The sequence below is a fragment of the Ascaphus truei genome, chromosome 16 (genome assembly GCF_040206685.1).
Source record: "Ascaphus truei isolate aAscTru1 chromosome 16, aAscTru1.hap1, whole genome shotgun sequence".
NCBI lineage: Eukaryota > Metazoa > Chordata > Amphibia > Anura > Ascaphidae > Ascaphus > Ascaphus truei.
The window spans coordinates 6,530,588-6,553,087 of NC_134498.1; the positions used below are offsets into that span (position 1 = coordinate 6,530,588).

The window sequence follows — 22,500 nt, forward strand, 5'->3', positions numbered from 1 at the left end:
AGATCAACAGCGACACATCCTCCTCTGAGACAGTGGAAAAAGACTCAAGGAAGGCAGGAGGAGAGTTAGGAAGAGGTGTAGGATGGGGGGAAGAAACAGGGGATGTTCTGCCGTATGGATTCCACCTTTTCCTTAAAATAGTCTGCAAAGTCCTGAGCGGAGATGGAGGAAGGAGAGGCAGCTGAGGGTGGTTTGAGTAGAGTATCAAAGACAGAGAACAGTCGGCGTGGGTTAGACTTGTGCATGTTATTAGTGCAGAAAAGTAGGCTTGTTTAGCTTGCGAGAGGGCAGAGTTGAAACAGGATAGCATAAATTTGTAGTGAAGGAAGTCTGCGAGAGTGTGAGACTTCCTCCAGAGGCGTTCAGAGGAACGAGTGGAGGAACGCAGCATGCGCGTGTGGGAATTTAGCCAGGGTCTAGGGTTAGAAGGGCGAGGGCGGCAGAGAGAAAGCGGGGCATGTAGATCAAGAGATGAGGACAAGACAGAGTTGTACTTTCTGACCAGGTTGTCAGGGTCTGTAGCAGAGCTGAGAGAGGAGAGGGAGGAGTGTAAAGTGGACTCAAAGTCAGGTAAGTGAATAGAGCGCAGGTTTCTGCAGAACCGGGGGGTAGATGGAGGTGGAGAAGGGGAGAAGCGAGATAAAGAGAATGAGATGAGATGATGGTCAGAGAGAGGAAAAGGGGAAATGGAGAAATCAGAGAGAGATAAGTTTTTAGTGAAAACCAGGTCTAAGTAGTGGCCATCCTTGTGGGTGCTGGCTGCAGTCCACTGTTGAAGGCCAAAAGAAGAGGTAAGAGAAAGAAAGCGGGAAGCCCAAGAGAGAGAGGGGTCATCAATGTGGCAATTGAAGTCCCCAAGGAGAAGAACAGGGGAGTCTGAGGAGAGAAAGAAAGAGAGCCAGGATTCAAAGTGAGAGAGAAAGGCAGAAGGGGGATGAGTAGAGGTAGGTGGGCGATAGATGACCGCCACATGAACAGGGAGAGGAGAGAAGATCTGGACAGTGTGAGCCTCAAAGGAGGGAAAAGCAAGAGAGGGGGGAATAGGAAGGGTTCGGTAACGGCAGACAGAGGAGAGCAGGAGCCCCACGCCTCCACCCCTGCCATCAGGGCGCGGTGTGTGTGTGTGTATCAGTGTGTCTGTATCTGTGTGTGTGTGTGTGTGTATCAGTGTGGCTTTTTTGGCGATAAGCTGGTGATAAGTGGCTTATCGCTGCTTACTGCATGAGGGCCTTAGGGAGGATTTGTTCCTTTAAAGTACACCTAGTTTGGCATAGGATTTGGATGTCAGGGTATCAATGTGCAACCCAAATGTTAAATGGGAGTTGAATGATCAGATATTTCAAACAAGTAACAGGGGCTAGGATGGTTTTAGAGCTGGTTTTTATCTGAAGCTCTGTCATTGGTAGCTTTAGCAATTTAGCTCTGGTCCCAAATACCATTGTTACAGTCTTGTCAGTGTTTAAAATCAGTTTGTTTTGGGAAATCCAGTTTCAAGTCTCAAAAATCAGATTGAAGTACGTGTTCAAGGTCAGAGAGGCGAGGGCTGCGTGCATATAGGATAAGATCTAAGGCCTCTCACAATAACCCGTTAGGAATATTAATTCCTCATCTATCCGACATAAGTATAAAATATAGTCTACCAAGACCCCTAATACAGAGTTACCCACCTTATACGGGAGCAGCTGCCAGACGAGTATAGTAAATGTATCTTATTTCTTTTGCCACTGGAGGGCAGCGTGGAGTTGCAAGGAGTGGCGCCCGTAAGGACGACGTGCCAGTTAGGCGGAAGGAGAAGCGCACACACTTTTATGTGAAACGGATATATTTGGGGAGGGATTTAGGAGTCTGAGTAAGAAAATTAACCATTTAAATATGTACAGATTTAATCCCACTTTTGGAAATTAGGGATGTTGCCTAAAAGTTTGAGAATGCATAAAGTGCCACCCATGGGCTTTAATGAAGCAGCATTTGTGGGCTAAAGGGAACAGCATTCGGTATAAAGGTATTTTGGACTCGATATAAATAATTGATGCCAAAAACTAATATTAAGTAAATTGAGAATGGAAAAATCTTCAACACAAACGTACAGAATGTGATATTCTGAGAGATCTTACAGATGTTATCAAATCCCACAATGAATATATAGAAAATGTCTGTATAGAACGAGTCAAACAAGAATATGCCAATAAAACGTTTAATTGGGAGATACAGGGGCCACAATTCAGGTCATTTAGCTGAAAGAAGAGAAGCCGGTCAGCCGGTAGAGCAGGTCAGCCGGTCAGCCAGTAGAGCAGGTCAGCAGGTCAGCCAGAAGAGCAGGTCAGCCGGTCAGCCGGTAGAGCAGGTCAGCCGGTCAGCTCTGAGATCAGCATTACTTATATCCCCTAAACGTTGTCCCCTGCATGTAATGCTGCAGAACAGCCTACACTGCATATACTGTACATGAGATACTTAACCCTTTCTTTTCGCTCGACTAATCTGAATGATTTGCTAATTGGTTTGTAATTAGAGAGATATTTGTAGCAGAATCCCATGTATGTTATTTTTACCTTTTTAGATACCGTTTTGTGTAATAAAATATATGAGATCAGAGGGGCTTCCTGTTTGCACTCGTGTTTTGGCAGAAGTGTATATGTGACCCTATAAATCTCCCTCACACCTGGGCTTGGCAGCGTGACACTAGTGCAGCGTCCTGGGGAAGAATCACTGAGCTGTTAGCAATAGATACAACGGATAGAAAAGACACTACACATAGGTTTGATTAAAGAGAGTATTTTATTGAAATAATGAATCTCTTTGCTGGGAGGGGCCTGCAGCACATTGCAGAGCGATATAGTAACACGCAGAGCAATGCATTGCAGGCCCCTCCGGCAGCAAAGGGGTGAAGACCAATGCAGGGTGTATAAAGATCTCACTGATAATTCATGCACAAAGTGCAGTTTGTTGCTGTGATCCAGAGGAAGGCGAAACATAACCCCTGCTGTGCAATGGGGGAAAAAAATTCCTTCCTGACCCCATTAAATGGCGATCGGATGGTCCCTGGATCACTGCGCAGTGAGATCAGATGGAGCAGCACAGATCAGCGTTGTTATACACAGGGGCACACTCAGTATATAGAGATGCGGGTGATGGGGCCCTTGTGCCCCTGTGTATAACTCACCTGCTCCCCCATCCCCCTGCATATCTATCCCATTCACCCCTTTTCCTCCCGCATACCTCGCAGGGCCGGCCGGCCATTAGGCGGTCGCCTAGCGCGCAGAGGTCCTAGGGGCGCATTAATAATCATTATTATTTTTTCCTCTTATTATTTTATTTATTTATCTTTTTTTTAAAATTATTATTCTTTTTTTTATCCAGTATTTTGGCGCCCTTTTATTTTTATTTTGCGTTGCGCTGGGGTGCGGTCGCACCCCCCTGCAGCCCCGATATCTACGCCACTGTTTATTTTATTATTTTATTTATCTTATTATTTTTTATACAACTGGGGCACAAATTTTAAGTTCTGCCTCGGGCGCATGAAACCCGTGCTCTGGCCCTGCTCCTTGTTCTCTCTCACCCTCTCACGCCCAATATCCCTATCTCCCTCTAGTACCTGCCCCTCCCTCAGCCTTCCTGATCTTATCTGCCTCTCCTGCGGTCAAACCAACTTCTCAGGGCCCCTAGAATACCCCTGTATCTACGCCCTGGCTCCTCTGCTACCTGCACCTGGCTTCTTCTCCGCCTAAAAAAGGTGAAGCAGCAGATCTGTCCGCACCTCTCGTATTCTCCTACCTGCTCCCGGGGTCTTCTCCTCCGCCTAAAAAAGGTGAAGCAGCAGATCCGGCCACACCTGTCGTATGCTCCTTGGTCATCGTACACCACGTCTGCGTCATCGGCCGCCTTGTAGCCCACCTCATTGTTCCACTTGACGCCCGCTTTGTCGTATGCCTCGTCGTCCGCCTCGTAGCCCGCCTCGTCGTCTGGTGGCACAAAGGGCACCACCTTCGTGTGTGTCCTGATCTGCAGGAGACATGAAGTGTTTGTAACCAGGGACAGTGATACTCTGTATCGCAAGAGCTCCTGTGCCACTTATACCCCATCCCCAATACCACGTTATACCGCCCTCCACAGGGCAAATACCCGTTATACCCACCTCCCCAGGCCCAGTACCCAGTTATACAACCTTCCCAAGGCCCAGTACCCTGTTATACGCCCCTCCCCAGGCCCAGTACTCGTTATACCCACCTCACCAGGCCCAGTACCCATTATATACCCCTCCCCAGAAGGTCATGTTTCTATTTATCAAAAATACATTGAGTTACCTCTGGTTTTCAGGCATGTCCTGGGGGAGTTATCACAGAGACACAGAAACGTCGCTGAGTTTGGGTTAGTAACTCCCTTAACTTCTCAGCAGTTGAATTCCCCATTAGGCGCTTAGCACGTTAAAAACAAGCGTTGCTATTTCTCTGCATGAAGTTGCAGGTAATTGGAAGAGTTACACAGTGACGGCTATTTCATCACTCACCTTGTTCCCCCGAAACGGTCTTTTCTGTCTTATTTCCGGCTTCACATCGGATATCCATATCCATTCTTGGCCTCTGATCTGTATGCAAGGCAATGCTTTAAGACAGGGTTGCACAACCTTTTCCCCCTGCTCCCCCCTCCACCTTCCCCACCTTGTCTCCGACGTTCTGATGTAACGACGTCATGTGATATCACGTTGCTATGGCAATGCCACATCATGTGACGCCACATTGCTGTCGCCAGAAGCCGCCGGAGACAAGGAAAGGGAACTTACAGAGGCCTTGCACGCGATCTCCGGCATTTAATTTAAATGCTGTGGGGAAGAGCGAGGGGCCTCTGTAAGCGCCGAGCCCCTCCTCCCAAGAAAATGTCGTGCCCCTTGATTTGCGCACCCCTGCTTTAAGAGATATTCTGGGACCCTCCAACTCCTCCATCGGACCCTTCCTCATATTGACTGACCTTGCAGTGCTCTGCACTGACTTGCACTGACCTGCTATGGTGCCTCTCAAAATACCATGCTAACTCATTCTGAACATACATGTGTCCTTTTTACATGTTACTCAGCTTGTATGGGCCACAGACAGCTTTCCCGGGGTCCAGGACTAGTTTCCACCGGGGACACTCACCCATGGGTCGGCGACTTTGCGAGAACCCACCCCCCCCAACCTGTTTTCTCTTGCACTGCCATAGACAACAACATTTCGGCCTGCTGGTCTTTCTCAGGTAAAGTGGCTAAACCCACTAAATCCAGCAAAGAAAGGCCAGCAGCCGAAACATTGTAGTCTGTGGCACAATAAATTATCTTTTTTTATTCAAATCCGTGTGCCCTTTCCCATCAATCATATTGTATCCATTGGACGAAATGCCGGTCTTCCCTGAGACTAAGGGGCACCGGTAAAAGTATCACTACTTATTGTTTTTTTTTGGTGTGCAGCAAATCCCCATCATTTTTGCGTTCTCTTGCTCTGCCCCAATCTGACACACCACCTTGCTCTCTCACCCCCCTCTTAGACTCCCCTGTCACCCTTTCCTTCCTCAAAGGATGTCCTTTAATCAGATCTTACCCAAATTGTCTCCATCTCCCTTGGAAATGTTCTGTCTTTAAGCTGTGCGGCTCCTCTTGATCCGAACTTTCTTAGCTGACCCCTTTAGGTTTCGGCTCCGAGGGTCTAAAAAATAAGCGACTCCGAAAAGATGTGAAATATGCGCACGGGTCCTAATGGGGCACTGAGGGGGAGACTTAAATACTAGTAAATATAATCTACTGTGCTAACAAATATAATCTATTAACTAAGAAATATAACTTATTAAACTAAGAAATATAATTTATTAAACTAACAAATATAACTTATTAAACTAAGAAATATAACTTATTAAACTAAGAAATATATTTTATTAAACTAAGAAATATAACTTATTAAACTAAGAAATATAACTTATTAAACTTAGAAATATAATCTATTAAACTAAATAAATATCTATTAAACTAAATAAATATCTATTCAACTAAATAAATATAATCTATTTAAAAACAATACAATAAAAAGCTGGAGAAATGATACGTCAACCAAGCAACAGATGTGATGCCAATAAGCGTTGAACTCCTTGCAGATCCACCGTCAGCTGGTTGTGGCAGAAAGTGGTGACATACAGTAGAACAGAGTGGTTGAGCTGTAACCACGGCAGTCAGGTCAGAAATCAACACAATATTTTTTGAAATTTAGAATGAGAATGTTCTGTATGTCACATTCTGGGCTCAGACTCTGAGCCCTGTCACATGTTAGCAGCTTGTGATAATAGAAAGTATCCATATACTGGTATGTGATAAGAAACATGAAGGTCATTTTATAATGGGTCCCATAACCTGCTTTATATGAAGTATCATTTTACACTAATTAGTAGAGATGTTACATTTTGAAAAATAGCACTTCTGGCGACATTGTTCATTTTCTCTACAAATGATAAATGAAAAAGTTGGATAAAACGTTATATGTGTGTGTGCGCGCGCAATATATATATATAGAGGTATCAGTACCGTGTTAGCCGAGCTTCAATAATCAAAAAATAAATAGATAATACCGTTCTGTGGCTAACGAAATGCTTTTATTTGTGCGAGCTTTCGAGATACACTGATCTCTTCTTCCGGCGATGTTACAATGAATGAAGCAAGCAAAAGGTATACTTAAAAACAGTGTCTCTTGGAATGTTATCTGTGCTGGTCCTTCCCCCGGTGTGGATGTGTTTTATGCCTAGAGACAGCTGTGTGTGCATAGATATAGCACAGTATGTTAAATTACGCTGCGGGGTCATGTGACGTCACCCTCGTCAAATGCCGCTGCAGGTCACATGACGCCGCATCAAGGTAAGGGGGGGGGGCGCGAGCACCGGCAGGGGGGCGAGCTGCAAAAGTTTGTGCTCCCCTGGTATAACCAATAAATAATATAGCTGATATAGCAATTTGGTTGTGGCTAGAGAGAGATTATAATGGCAGTGAGAATTAGTGGTCAGAATTAATAACAGTGCAATTACTAAAAAGTAGCTGTAATAAAATAATAATAAACACTATGCCTAAACACAATAAAAGTCCAGAAACCTAGCTCTAATAGCTATGTTATAACTCAATCATAAAAGGATCCAATTCGGGCGTCCTCTGGAGCCCTGGCCGCTCTCTTCAGGGAAACAACCACCTCCTCGATAGATATCTAAACAAAAAAAAGAAGAGAAAGCGCCCGCTCCAAGTGTAAATTCGGTTTAACAATTTCATTTCCTGGACAAGATAAAAATAGCAAACTCACAAACATCCGTTTGGTAAAAGCATTGTGTGAGACAGGCTCGGGCTCCGTGGTAATCCGGTGGTCACTCCGCAGCTCCAGACTTTGGACGATGACCGGGAAACTCGATAGGCTGCGCCCCTCGCAGTGTGGTCCTCCAGCAATCTGTGGTATGTTGTGGTTCCACTGTAAATCCGGTGTCTCGTCTTGGTCGCGTACCAACTTCCCTTCCGGCGTCAGGACGTATAGTGTGGCAATAGCAACGAGAAGAAAGTACTGAGGTGGGGTTGGATCCTCCTCGGTTATTTCTTGTTTTATTAATAAATAATTTACTATATTTTAATCTCTGGTGCGCATTGTGTGCATTTTTCTTCTTGTCTGCACAGTGCTTCAGATGCTGCATCTGAAAAAATGCCGGTGGATCGGGATGTGAGGTAGGAAAGTGACGTCCGCGCCGGAACGTTATTGCCACGCCTCCAAATATTTATTGCCACGCCCCCAATCGCACCCGCTGCATACCCTGCAAAGCCATAAAAAAGCTCAGGCTTCAGCAAGTGTATTGCAGCGTGTGTGCCTTCCCTCCGTCTGAAATACTATAGACGCAGCCTTATCGACGCTTACTAAATAGGCCCGTGTCTCTCTCTCTCTCTCTGTGTCTCTCTCTCTCTCTCTGTGTCTCTGTCTCTCTCTGTGTGTCTCTGTCTCTCTCTGTGTGTCTCTCTGTGTCTCTGTCTCTCTCTCTGTGTCTCTGTCTCTCTCTGTGTGTCTCTGTTTCTCTCTGTGTGTCTCTGTCAAAAGAACATTTCAGTATTGCCAAAGCGTGAGTAAAAGGGGGTGTGGGACAATGATTACACGAATACTAGGGGGTACGGTATAATGGTTATACAGTACATTACTTTTGTCTCTCTCTCCCTATGTCCCTCTCTCTGTCTCTCTCTCATTCTCTGTCTCTCTCTCTCTCTCTGTCTCTCTCTCATTCTCTGTCTCTCTCATCCCTGTATGATAGGTATGTTCCAACTCTATTTTTTGCTCTTCTTTTCCGTTTGAGAGGAGGGAGTCCCTCACCTCTTCAGCCACACACCAGGAACGCTGGGTTGCTTTCAGACGCTCGGAGAGGCGGATACAGTCGTGGATTGCAGGCACTGATTTATCTGGTAAGTACCGCAAACATGCTTGAACAAGGGCCGTAGACATTTTATTTGATGGTTTAGATTATCATTGTCTGTGGTTGTTAGTTATTGGTATTAGAGTTTTTTGATGTTGTTACGAATCAAATACATTTTGAAGTAGTAATCCCCTCCGAACTGGGCATTCCTGGCCAATAATGCCCTGGCTGTAAGAGTTGAAGGGCCCAAGCAAAGCCCCCACCTCTATACACACTAACACTGCAGGGGCATCAGAGTGTCTTGTTGTCATGGCAACAGGGGGTGTCACGTGATGTAATTTGTTTAATAAATTATTTTTTAAGGTGTCCCGGTTTTTCATTTTCGAAATCTGGTCACCCTATTGATCAAGCAGAAAAAGTGAAGAAACAATTGTAGTTTTGCTAATGGACGTCATTTTGGCATATCATTCGCTTTGAAGATACCCATTAATATGAAGAAAAATAACATCGATTCCCAATGTAGCCCCCCTTCCCTGGGCCAATCGCAGATCGGGCCCCCCTCCTCTGTACTAGGGTCTGGCTACGTGTCTGAGTGTGGTGCATACCTGCTGGCAACAGGGGGGCCTGAGTCTCCCGCGATGGTATGGGGGATGACAGGATCAGGTTTCTGGGGTGAATGCCTCCGTCTTATCAGAGCAGGATGAAATTTCTCTTCAGAAGGACTTGGAGAGACTGGAAACGTGGGCAGGTAAATGGCAAATGAGGTTTAATACAGATAAATATAAGGTTATGCATTTGGGATGCAAGAATAAAAAGGCGACTTACAAATTAAATGGAGATATATTGGGGGAATCCTTGATGGAGAAGGATTTAGGGGTGCTTGTAGACAGCAGGCTTAGCAATAGTGCCCAATGTCATGCAGTAGCTGCAAAGGCAAACAAGATCTTATCTTGCATCAAACGGGCAATTGATGGAAGGGAAGTAGACATAATTATGCCCCTTTACAAAGCATCAGTAAGACCACACCTTGAATATGGAGTACAATTTTGGGCACCAATCCTAAGAAAAGACATTTTGGAACTAGAGAGAGTGCAGAGAAGAGCCACCAAATTAATAAAGGGGATGGACATTCTAACTTATGAGGAGAGGCTAGCTATATTGGATTTATTTACATTAGAAAAGAGGCGTCTAAGAGGGGATATGATAACTATATACAAATATATTCAGGGACAATACAAGGAGCTTTCAAAAGAACTATTCATCCCAAGGCAAGTACAAAGGACTCGGGGCCATCCCTTAAGGTTGGAGGAAAGGAAATTTCACCAGCAACAAAGGAAAGGGTTCTTTACAGTAAGGGCAGTTAAAATGTGGAACTCATTACCCATGGAGACTGTGATGGCAGATACAATAGATTTGTTCAAAAAAAGGTTGGACATCTTTTTAGATGGGACAGGTATACAGGGATATACCAAATAAGTATATATGGGAAGGATGTTGATCCAGGGATTAATCCGATTGCCAATTCTTGGAGTCAGGAAGGAATTAATTTTTCCCCTTAATGGGGTTTTTTGTTTGCCTTCCTCTGGATCAATAAGTAAGTATCTGTTGTCTGAATTTAGCATAGGTTGAACTTGATGGACGTACGTCTTTTTTCAACCTCATCTATTATGTAACTATGTATGTAATGGTGCAGCGCCTCCATCTCTGAGCCCCAGGAATACGGGTGGAATCCTTCCAGAGAGTCGTCCCCCCCCTCGGGGATGAGAGATTCCAGTCTCACACTGTATATCTTTAAAAGCAGCCGCAGCTCTTTATTCAGAGCAGCAGAATAGCAGCAACAAGACTATATATCAGGTACAGGGTGTCTTCCTCCACACAGGACTGCTCTCCCTCAGGATGGTCTCTGTGTCCCTGCCACCACCCCAGGTCAAGGGCACCCAGGGTGGGGCTAGCTCTTCCCTCGCCCCCTAAACAGGGTGAGAGGAATTGGTCCACCTCCCTAACTAAGGTTGCATCAGCTCTACTCAGAGGCTGATGGCTCCCCTTCTCCAACGGCCAATTGATATAGGCTCTCTCTGTCACCCTGGGCCAGCCAGGTGACAGACTCAGCAGACTCTAACTCTGGACTGAACTCTTAACTCTGACACACACTTCTACTAAATAGGAAGTGCACTGCTCTTTATGATATTGGCAGGCACTGCCCCTGTGTCTCTGCCTACCACACAGGGTCAGGTACCAATTTCAGGAATGTCCCGTTATTAGCGTAAACACAACAGAGTTCCATGGATCTAGCATTAAGACTGTAAGCTCTGCAGGCCAGGGATTTCCTTTCCTATTGTCTGATTTTGTTTGTTGCACTTATTGTACTATAATTCTCTGTACTGTATTGCCTCTCTTATAAAGCGCTATATAAATAAATATTTACATACATAATATATCTTAATGCATCTTAAGACACCTTAGAGTTCCCTCTATAAGACACTTTATGGTCCACTCAAGTGAATAGTCTGTAAGTAGGGTGACCATTCGTCCCGGTTTTGCCGGGACAGTCCCGTTTTTTTCTGCCCTGTCCCGATTTTAGCTCCGTCCCGGTTATGTCCCGATTTTTGTCCCTGGTCCCGGTATTGCGGGGCAGCGGCGGTGAGGAGAATGCGGCGGCCGGTAAGTATTTTCTATGTGTGTGTGTGAATGCTGCCGGGGAGACTGAATGAAGGAGAATGCCGGGGGCGGGACTTAGAATGCCGGCCGGCCCGCAGGGGATTGGTTGCAGGCAGGTCAGAGGAAGCCGGGGGCGGGACTTCCGCTTTGTGCAGAGCACAAGTGTCTTCCCGCTCCCGGCTCCTCTGTTCGCGGTGAGTGTCCCCTTTCTGTCCCGGGTCCCAGCCAGGGGGGGTAATAGGAGGTGGTAGCGGGGGTGCGCCTACCTTTGTACCACCTTGTACCTTTGCCCCCCTGGCGCTCCCACCATTGCCCCCCCGGCGCTCCCACCATTGCCCCATCGGCACTCCCACCTTTGCCCCCCGGCGCTCCCACCTTTGCCCCATCGGCACTCCCACCTTTGCCCCCCGGCGCTCCCACCTTTGCCCCCCCCCCGGCGCTCACAGCTTTGCCCCCCGGCGCTCCCACCTTTGCCCCTCCGGCGCTCACAGCTTTGTGTGTGTGTGTGTGTGTGTGTGTGTGTGAATCAGTGGGTGTGTGTGGGTGTGTGTATCTGTGTGTGTGTGTGTGTGTGTGTATGTGTATCAGTGTGTGTGTGTGTGTGTGTGTGTGTGTGTATGTGTATCAGTGTGTGTGTGTGTGTGTGTGTGTGTGTGTGTGTGTGTGTATCAGTGTGTGTGTGTGTGTGTGTGTGTGTATGTGTATCTGTGTGTGTGTATTTGTGTGTATGTGTGTGTGTGTGTATGTGTATCTCTGTGTGTTTGTGTATCTGTGTGTGTGTGTGTGTGTATCTGTGTGTGTGTGTATCTGTGTGTATCTGTGTGTGTGTGTGTGTGTGTGTCAGTGTGTGTGTGTGTGTGTGTGTGTGTGTGTGTGTGTGTGCGCGCGTGTTTCAGTGTGTGTGTGTTTCAGTGTGTGTGTGTGTTTCAGTGTGTGTGTGTGTGTGTGTGTGTGTATCAGTGGGTCTGTGTGTGTGTGTGTGTATCAGTGGGTCTGTGTGTGTGTGAATCAGTGGGTGTGTGTGTGTGTGTGTGTGTGTGTGTGAATCAGTGGGTGTGTGTGTGTGTGTGTGTGTGTGAATCAGTGTGTGTGTGTGTGTGTGTGTGTGTGTGTGTGTGTGTGTGTGTGTGTGTGTGTGTGTGTGTGTGTGTATTAATGGGTGTGTGTGTGTGTGTGTGTGTGTGTGTGTATCAGTGTGTCTGTATCTGTGTGTGTGTGTATTGTATTGTATTGTATGTCTTTATTTATATAGCGCCATTAGTGTACATAGCGCTTCACAGTAGTAATACATGTGGTAATCAAATAAATAACAGATAATATAAAAAACATATCATGGGAATAAGTGCTTTAGACATAAAAGTAACATTTCGGAAGAGGAGTCCCTGCCCCGAGGAGCTTACAGTCTAATTGGTAGGTAGGGAGAACGTACAGAGACAGTAGGAGGGAGTTCTGGTAAGTGCGTCTGCAGGGGGTCAAGCATTATGTATCGTGTTTAGAATATCCACAGTGCTATTCATATGCTTCTTTAAGCAAGTGTGTCTTAAGGTGGGTCTTAAAGGTGGATAGAGAGGGTGCTAGTCGGGTACTGAGGGGAAGGGCATTCCAGAGATGTGGGGCAGTCAGTGAAAAAGGTTTAAGGCGGGAGAGGGCTTTAGATACAAAGGGGGTAGAAAGAAGACATCCTTGAGAAGAACGCAAGAGTCTGGATGGTGCATACCGAGAAATTAGGGATGAGATGTAAGGAGGGGCAGAAGAATGTAAAGCTTTAAAAGTGAGGAGAAGAATGGAGTGTGAGATGCGGGATTTGATCGGAAGCCAGGAGAGGGATTTCATGAGGGGAGATGCTGAGACAGATCTAGGAAAGAGTAGAGTGATTCTGGCAACAGCATTTAGGATAGATTGTAGGGGAGACAGGTGAGAGGCAGGAAGGCCGGACAGCAGGAGGTTACAGTAATCAAGACAGGAGAGAATGAGGGCCTGAGTCAGAGTTTTAGCAGTCGAACAACAGAGGAAAGGGCGTATCTTAGTTATATTGCGGAGGAAAAAGCGACAAGTTTTAGAAATGTTTTGAATGTGAGGGGCGAATGTGAGAGAGGAGTCGAACGTGACCCCTAGGCAGCGTGCTTGGGCTACTGGGTGAATGATTGTAGTTCCAACAGTAATGTGGAAGGAGGTATTAGGGCCAGGTTTGGGAGGAAGTATGAGGAGCTCTGTTTTAGCCATGTTGAGTTTAAGGCGTCGGAGGGCCATCCAGGATGATATAGCAGAGAGACATTCAGAAACTTTGGTTTGTACAGCAGGTGTAAGGTCAGGTGTTGAAAAGTATATTTGTGTGTCGTCGGCATAGAGGTGATAATTAAACCCAAAAGATGTTATTAGGTCACCTAGAGAGAGTGTGTACAGAGAAAAGAGAAGAGGTCCCAGGACAGAGCCCTGGGGTACCCCCACAGAGAGATCAATAGAGGAGGAGGAGGTGTTAGCAGAAGAGACACTAAAAGTACGATGGGAGAGGTAGGATGAGATCCAGGATAGAGCTTTGTTCCGAATACCTAGAGTATGGAGAATGTGGAGGAGAAGAGGGTGGTCCACGGTGTCAAATGCTGCAGAGAGGTCGAGTAATATGAGCAGAGTGTAATGACCTCTGTCTTTGGCAGCATGGAGCTCGTCAGTTATTTTAGTGAGGGTTGTTTCCGTGGAGTGAGCAGTGCGGAAGCCAGATTGTAGAGGGTCTAGGAGAGAATAAGTGTTGAGAAAATGGAGCAAGCGAGAGAATACAAGACGTTCAAGTAGTTTAGAGGCAAAAGGCAGGAGGGAGACAGGTCGATAGTTAGAAAGACAGGTAGGGTCAAGCTTGCTGTTTTTGAGTAATGGTATGACTGTTGCATGTTTGAAGGAGGATGGAAAGGTTCCAGAGCAGAGGGAGGAGTTAAAAATGTGTGTAAGCGTAGGGATTATAGTAGGAGCTAGAGGTTTTAGGAGATGGGAGGGAATGGGGTCAAGAGGGCAAGTGGTAGAGGGAGAAGAGGAGATCAACAGCGACACATCCTCCTCTGAGACAGTGGAAAAAGACTCAAGGAAGGCAGGAGGAGAGTTAGGAAGAGGTGTAGGATGGGGGGAAGAAACAGGGGATGTTCTGCCGTATGGATTCCACCTTTTCCTTAAAATAGTCTGCAAAGTCCTGAGCGGAGATGGAGGAAGGAGAGGCAGCTGAGGGTGGTTTGAGTAGAGTATCAAAGACAGAGAACAGTCGGCGTGGGTTAGACTTGTGCATGTTATTAGTGCAGAAAAGTAGGCTTGTTTAGCTTGCGAGAGGGCAGAGTTGAAACAGGATAGCATAAATTTGTAGTGAAGGAAGTCTGCGAGAGTGTGAGACTTCCTCCAGAGGCGTTCAGAGGAACGAGTGGAGGAACGCAGCATGCGCGTGTGGGAATTTAGCCAGGGTCTAGGGTTAGAAGGGCGAGGGCGGCAGAGAGAAAGCGGGGCATGTAGATCAAGAGATGAGGACAAGACAGAGTTGTACTTTCTGACCAGGTTGTCAGGGTCTGTAGCAGAGCTGAGAGAGGAGAGGGAGGAGTGTAAAGTGGACTCAAAGTCAGGTAAGTGAATAGAGCGCAGGTTTCTGCAGAACCGGGGGGTAGATGGAGGTGGAGAAGGGGAGAAGCGAGATAAAGAGAATGAGATGAGATGATGGTCAGAGAGAGGAAAAGGGGAAATGGAGAAATCAGAGAGAGATAAGTTTTTAGTGAAAACCAGGTCTAAGTAGTGGCCATCCTTGTGGGTGCTGGCTGCAGTCCACTGTTGAAGGCCAAAAGAAGAGGTAAGAGAAAGAAAGCGGGAAGCCCAAGAGAGAGAGGGGTCATCAATGTGGCAATTGAAGTCCCCAAGGAGAAGAACAGGGGAGTCTGAGGAGAGAAAGAAAGAGAGCCAGGATTCAAAGTGAGAGAGAAAGGCAGAAGGGGGATGAGTAGAGGTAGGTGGGCGATAGATGACCGCCACATGAACAGGGAGAGGAGAGAAGATCTGGACAGTGTGAGCCTCAAAGGAGGGAAAAGCAAGAGAGGGGGGAATAGGAAGGGTTCGGTAACGGCAGACAGAGGAGAGCAGGAGCCCCACGCCTCCACCCCTGCCATCAGGGCGCGGTGTGTGTGTGTGTATCAGTGTGTCTGTATCTGTGTGTGTGTGTGTGTGTGTATCAGTGTGGCTTTTTTGGCGATAAGCTGGTGATAAGTGGCTTATCGCTGCTTACTGCATGAGGGCCTTAGGGAGGATTTGTTCCTTTAAAGTACACCTAGTTTGGCATAGGATTTGGATGTCAGGGTATCAATGTGCAACCCAAATGTTAAATGGGAGTTGAATGATCAGATATTTCAAACAAGTAACAGGGGCTAGGATGGTTTTAGAGCTGGTTTTTATCTGAAGCTCTGTCATTGGTAGCTTTAGCAATTTAGCTCTGGTCCCAAATACCATTGTTACAGTCTTGTCAGTGTTTAAAATCAGTTTGTTTTGGGAAATCCAGTTTCAAGTCTCAAAAATCAGATTGAAGTACGTGTTCAAGGTCAGAGAGGCGAGGGCTGCGTGCATATAGGATAAGATCTAAGGCCTCTCACAATAACCCGTTAGGAATATTAATTCCTCATCTATCCGACATAAGTATAAAATATAGTCTACCAAGACCCCTAATACAGAGTTACCCACCTTATACGGGAGCAGCTGCCAGACGAGTATAGTAAATGTATCTTATTTCTTTTGCCACTGGAGGGCAGCGTGGAGTTGCAAGGAGTGGCGCCCGTAAGGACGACGTGCCAGTTAGGCGGAAGGAGAAGCGCACACACTTTTATGTGAAACGGATATATTTGGGGAGGGATTTAGTAGTCTGAGTAAGAAAATTAACCATTTAAATATGTACAGATTTAATCCCACTTTTGGAAATTAGGGATGTTGCCTAAAAGTTTGAGAATGCATAAAGTGCCACCCATGGGCTTTAATGAAGCAGCATTTGTGGGCTAAATGGAACAGCATTCTGTATAAAGGTATTTTGGACTCGATATAAATAATTGATGCCAAAAACTAATATTAAGTAAATTGAGAATGGAAAAATCTTCAACACAAACGTACAGAATGTGATATTCTGAGAGATCTTACAGATGTTATCAAATCCCACAATGAATATATAGAAAATGTCTGTATAGAACGAGTCAAACAAGAATATGCCAATAAAACGTTTAATTGGGAGATACAGGGGCCACAATTCAGGTCATTTAGCTGAAAGAAGAGAAGCCGGTCAGCCGGTAGAGCAGGTCAGCCGGTCAGCCAGTAGAGCAGGTCAGCAGGTCAGCCAGAAGAGCAGGTCAGCCGGTCAGCCGGTAGAGCAGGTCAGCCGGTCAGCTCTGAGATCAGCATTACTTATATCCCCTAAACGTTGTCCCCTGCATGTAATGCTGCAGAACAGCCTACACTGCATATACTGTACATGAGATACTTAACCCTTTCTTTTCGCTCGACTAATCTGAATGATTTGCTAATTGGTTTGTAATTAGAGAGATATTTGTAGCAGAATCCCATGTATGTTATTTTTACCTTTTTAGATACCGTTTTGTGTAATAAAATATATGAGATCAGAGGGGCTTCCTGTTTGCACTCGTGTTTTGGCAGAAGTGTATATGTGACCCTATAAATCTCCCTCACACCTGGGCTTGGCAGCGTGACACTAGTGCAGCGTCCTGGGGAAGAATCACTGAGCTGTTAGCAATAGATACAACGGATAGAAAAGACACTACACATAGGTTTGATTAAAGAGAGTATTTTATTGAAATAATGAATCTCTTTGCTGGGAGGGGCCTGCAGCACATTGCAGAGCGATATAGTAACACGCAGAGCAATGCATTGCAGGCCCCTCCGGCAGCAAAGGGGTGAAGACCAATGCAGGGTGTATAAAGATCTCACTGATAATTCATGCACAAAGTGCAGTTTGTTGCTGTGATCCAGAGGAAGGCGAAACATAACCCCTGCTGTGCAATGGGGGAAAAAAATTCCTTCCTGACCCCATTAAATGGCGATCGGATGGTCCCTGGATCACTGCGCAGTGAGATCAGATGGAGCAGCACAGATCAGCGTTGTTATACACAGGGGCACACTCAGTATATAGAGATGCGGGTGATGGGGCCCTTGTGCCCCTGTGTATAACTCACCTGCTCCCCCATCCCCCTGCATATCTATCCCATTCACCCCTTTTCCTCCCGCATACCTCGCAGGGCCGGCCGGCCATTAGGCGGTCGCCTAGCGCGCAGAGGTCCTAGGGGCGCATTAATAATCATTATTATTTTTTCCTCTTATTATTTTATTTATTTATCTTTTTTTTAAAATTATTATTCTTTTTTTTATCCAGTATTTTGGCGCCCTTTTATTTTTATTTTGCGTTGCGCTGGGGTGCGGTCGCACCCCCCTGCAGCCCCGATATCTACGCCACTGTTTATTTTATTATTTTATTTATCTTATTATTTTTTATACAACTGGGGCACAAATTTTAAGTTCTGCCTCGGGCGCATGAAACCCGTGCTCTGGCCCTGCTCCTTGTTCTCTCTCACCCTCTCACGCCCAATATCCCTATCTCCCTCTAGTACCTGCCCCTCCCTCAGCCTTCCTGATCTTATCTGCCTCTCCTGCGGTCAAACCAACTTCTCAGGGCCCCTAGAATACCCCTGTATCTACGCCCTGGCTCCTCTGCTACCTGCACCTGGCTTCTTCTCCGCCTAAAAAAGGTGAAGCAGCAGATCTGTCCGCACCTCTCGTATTCTCCTACCTGCTCCCGGGGTCTTCTCCTCCGCCTAAAAAAGGTGAAGCAGCAGATCCGGCCACACCTGTCGTATGCTCCTTGGTCATCGTACACCACGTCTGCGTCATCGGCCGCCTTGTAGCCCACCTCATTGTTCCACTTGACGCCCGCTTTGTCGTATGCCTCGTCGTCCGCCTCGTAGCCCGCCTCGTCGTCTGGTGGCACAAAGGGCACCACCTTCGTGTGTGTCCTGATCTGCAGGAGACATGAAGTGTTTGTAACCAGGGACAGTGATACTCTGTATCGCAAGAGCTCCTGTGCCACTTATACCCCATCCCCAATACCACGTTATACCGCCCTCCACAGGGCAAATACCCGTTATACCCACCTCCCCAGGCCCAGTACCCAGTTATACAACCTTCCCAAGGCCCAGTACCCTGTTATACGCCCCTCCCCAGGCCCAGTACTCGTTATACCCACCTCACCAGGCCCAGTACCCATTATATACCCCTCCCCAGAAGGTCATGTTTCTATTTATCAAAAATACATTGAGTTACCTCTGGTTTTCAGGCATGTCCTGGGGGAGTTATCACAGAGACACAGAAACGTCGCTGAGTTTGGGTTAGTAACTCCCTTAACCTCTCAGCAGTTGAATTCCCCATTAGGCGCTTAGCACGTTAAAAACAAGCGTTGCTATTTCTCTGCATGAAGTTGCAGGTAATTGGAAGAGTTACATAGTGACGGCTATTTCATCACTCACCTTCTTCCCCCGAAACGGTCTTTTCTGTCTTATTTCCGGCTTCACATCGGATATCCATATCCATTCTTGGCCTCTGATCTGTATGCAAGGCAATGCTTTAAGACAGGGTTGCACAACCTTTTCCCCCTGCTCCCCCCTCCACCTTCCCCACCTTGTCTCCGACGTTCTGATGTAACGACGTCATGTGATATCACGTTGCTATGGCAATGCCACATCATGTGACGCCACATTGCTGTCGCCAGAAGCCGCCGGAGACAAGGAAAGGGAACTTACAGAGGCCTTGCACGCGATCTCCGGCATTTAATTTAAATGCTGTGGGGAAGAGCGAGGGGCCTCTGTAAGCGCCGAGCCCCTCCTCCCAAGAAAATGTCGTGCCCCTTGATTTGCGCACCCCTGCTTTAAGAGATATTCTGGGACCCTCCAACTCCTCCATCGGACCCTTCCTCATATTGACTGACCTTGCAGTGCTCTGCACTGACTTGCACTGACCTGCTATGGTGCCTCTCAAAATACCATGCTAACTCATTCTGAACATACATGTGTCCTTTTTACATGTTACTCAGCTTGTATGGGCCACAGACAGCTTTCCCGGGGTCCAGGACTAGTTTCCACCGGGGACACTCACCCATGGGTCGGCGACTTTGCGAGAACCCACCCCCCCCAACCTGTTTTCTCTTGCACTGCCATAGACAACAACATTTCGGCCTGCTGGTCTTTCTCAGGTAAAGTGGCTAAACCCACTAAATCCAGCAAAGAAAGGCCAGCAGCCGAAACATTGTAGTCTGTGGCACAATAAATTATCTTTTTTTATTCAAATCCGTGTGCCCTTTCCCATCAATCATATTGTATCCATTGGACGAAATGCCGGTCTTCCCTGAGACTAAGGGGCACCGGTAAAAGTATCACTACTTATTGTTTTTTTTTGGTGTGCAGCAAATCCCCATCATTTTTGCGTTCTCTTGCTCTGCCCCAATCTGACACACCACCTTGCTCTCTCACCCCCCTCTTAGACTCCCCTGTCACCCTTTCCTTCCTCAAAGGATGTCCTTTAATCAGATCTTACCCAAATTGTCTCCATCTCCCTTGGAAATGTTCTGTCTTTAAGCTGTGCGGCTCCTCTTGATCCGAACTTTCTTAGCTGACCCCTTTAGGTTTCGGCTCCGAGGGTCTAAAAAATAAGCGACTCCGAAAAGATGTGAAATATGCGCACGGGTCCTAATGGGGCACTGAGGGGGAGACTTAAATACTAGTAAATATAATCTACTGTGCTAACAAATATAATCTATTAACTAAGAAATATAACTTATTAAACTAAGAAATATAATTTATTAAACTAACAAATATAACTTATTAAACTAAGAAATATAACTTATTAAACTAAGAAATATATTTTATTAAACTAAGAAATATAACTTATTAAACTAAGAAATATAACTTATTAAACTTAGAAATATAATCTATTAAACTAAATAAATATCTATTAAACTAAATAAATATCTATTCAACTAAATAAATATAATCTATTTAAAAACAATACAATAAAAAGCTGGAGAAATGATACGTCAACCAAGCAACAGATGTGATGCCAATAAGCGTTGAACTCCTTGCAGATCCACCGTCAGCTGGTTGTGGCAGAAAGTGGTGACATACAGTAGAACAGAGTGGTTGAGCTGTAACCACGGCAGTCAGGTCAGAAATCAACACAATATTTTTTGAAATTTAGAATGAGAATGTTCTGTATGTCACATTCTGGGCTCAGACTCTGAGCCCTGTCACATGTTAGCAGCTTGTGATAATAGAAAGTATCCATATACTGGTATGTGATAAGAAACATGAAGGTCATTTTATAATGGGTCCCATAACCTGCTTTATATGAAGTATCATTTTACACTAATTAGTAGAGATGTTACATTTTGAAAAATAGCACTTCTGGCGACATTGTTCATTTTCTCTACAAATGATAAATGAAAAAGTTGGATAAAACGTTATATGTGTGTGTGCGCGCGCAATATATATATATAGAGGTATCAGTACCGTGTTAGCCGAGCTTCAATAATCAAAAAATAAATAGATAATACCGTTCTGTGGCTAACGAAATGCTTTTATTTGTGCGAGCTTTCGAGATACACTGATCTCTTCTTCCGGCGATGTTACAATGAATGAAGCAAGCAAAAGGTATACTTAAAAACAGTGTCTCTTGGAATGTTATCTGTGCTGGTCCTTCCCCCGGTGTGGATGTGTTTTATGCCTAGAGACAGCTGTGTGTGCATAGATATAGCACAGTATGTTAAATTACGCTGCGGGGTCATGTGACGTCACCCTCGTCAAATGCCGCTGCAGGTCACATGACGCCGCATCAAGGTAAGGGGGGGGGGGGGCGCGAGCACCGGCAGGGGGGCGAGCTGCAAAAGTTTGTGCTCCCCTGGTATAACCAATAAATAATATAGCTGATATAGCAATTTGGTTGTGGCTAGAGAGAGATTATAATGGCAGTGAGAATTAGTGGTCAGAATTAATAACAGTGCAATTACTAAAAAGTAGCTGTAATAAAATAATAATAAACACTATGCCTAAACACAATAAAAGTCCAGAAACCTAGCTCTAATAGCTATGTTATAACTCAATCATAAAAGGATCCAATTCGGGCGTCCTCTGGAGCCCTGGCCGCTCTCTTCAGGGAAACAACCACCTCCTCGATAGATATCTAAACAAAAAAAAGAAGAGAAAGCGCCCGCTCCATGTGTAAATTCGGTTTAACAATTTCATTTCCTGGACAAGATAAAAATAGCAAACTCACAAACATCCGTTTGGTAAAAGCATTGTGTGAGACAGGCTCGGGCTCCGTGGTAATCCGGTGGTCACTCCGCAGCTCCAGACTTTGGACGATGACCGGGAAACTCGATAGGCTGCGCCCCTCGCAGTGTGGTCCTCCAGCAATCTGTGGTATGTTGTGGTTCCACTGTAAATCCGGTGTCTCGTCTTGGTCGCGTACCAACTTCCCTTCCGGCGTCAGGACGTATAGTGTGGCAATAGCAACGAGAAGAAAGTACTGAGGTGGGGTTGGATCCTCCTCGGTTATTTCTTGTTTTATTAATAAATAATTTACTATATTTTAATCTCTGGTGCGCATTGTGTGCATTTTTCTTCTTGTCTGCACAGTGCTTCAGATGCTGCATCTGAAAAAATGCCGGTGGATCGGGATGTGAGGTAGGAAAGTGACGTCCGCGCCGGAACGTTATTGCCACGCCTCCAAATATTTATTGCCACGCCCCCAATCGCACCCGCTGCATACCCTGCAAAGCCATAAAAAAGCTCAGGCTTCAGCAAGTGTATTGCAGCGTGTGTGCCTTCCCTCCGTCTGAAATACTATAGACGCAGCCTTATCGACGCTTACTAAATAGGCCCGTGTCTCTCTCTCTCTCTCTCTGTGTCTCTCTCTCTCTCTCTGTGTCTCTGTCTCTCTCTGTGTGTCTCTGTCTCTCTCTGTGTGTCTCTCTGTGTCTCTGTCTCTCTCTCTGTGTCTCTGTCTCTCTCTGTGTGTCTCTGTTTCTCTCTGTGTGTCTCTGTCAAAAGAACATTTCAGTATTGCCAAAGCGTGAGTAAAAGGGGGTGTGGGACAATGATTACACGAATACTAGGGGGTACGGTATAATGGTTATACAGTACATTACTTTTGTCTCTCTCTCCCTATGTCCCTCTCTCTGTCTCTCTCTCATTCTCTGTCTCTCTCTCTCTCTCTGTCTCTCTCTCATTCTCTGTCTCTCTCATCCCTGTATGATAGGTATGTTCCAACTCTATTTTTTGCTCTTCTTTTCCGTTTGAGAGGAGGGAGTCCCTCACCTCTTCAGCCACACACCAGGAACGCTGGGTTGCTTTCAGACGCTCGGAGAGGCGGATACAGTCGTGGATTGCAGGCACTGATTTATCTGGT

At 46.0% G+C, this 22,500-nt stretch overlaps 1 protein-coding gene across 1 annotated transcript in view; it reads left to right on the plus strand.

Annotated features, from left to right (window-relative positions):
- LOC142467221 (uncharacterized) overlaps positions 1 to 22,500 on the plus strand; it is a 110,354-nt gene that overhangs the window by 58,689 nt on the left and 29,165 nt on the right. The window lies entirely within an intron of this gene.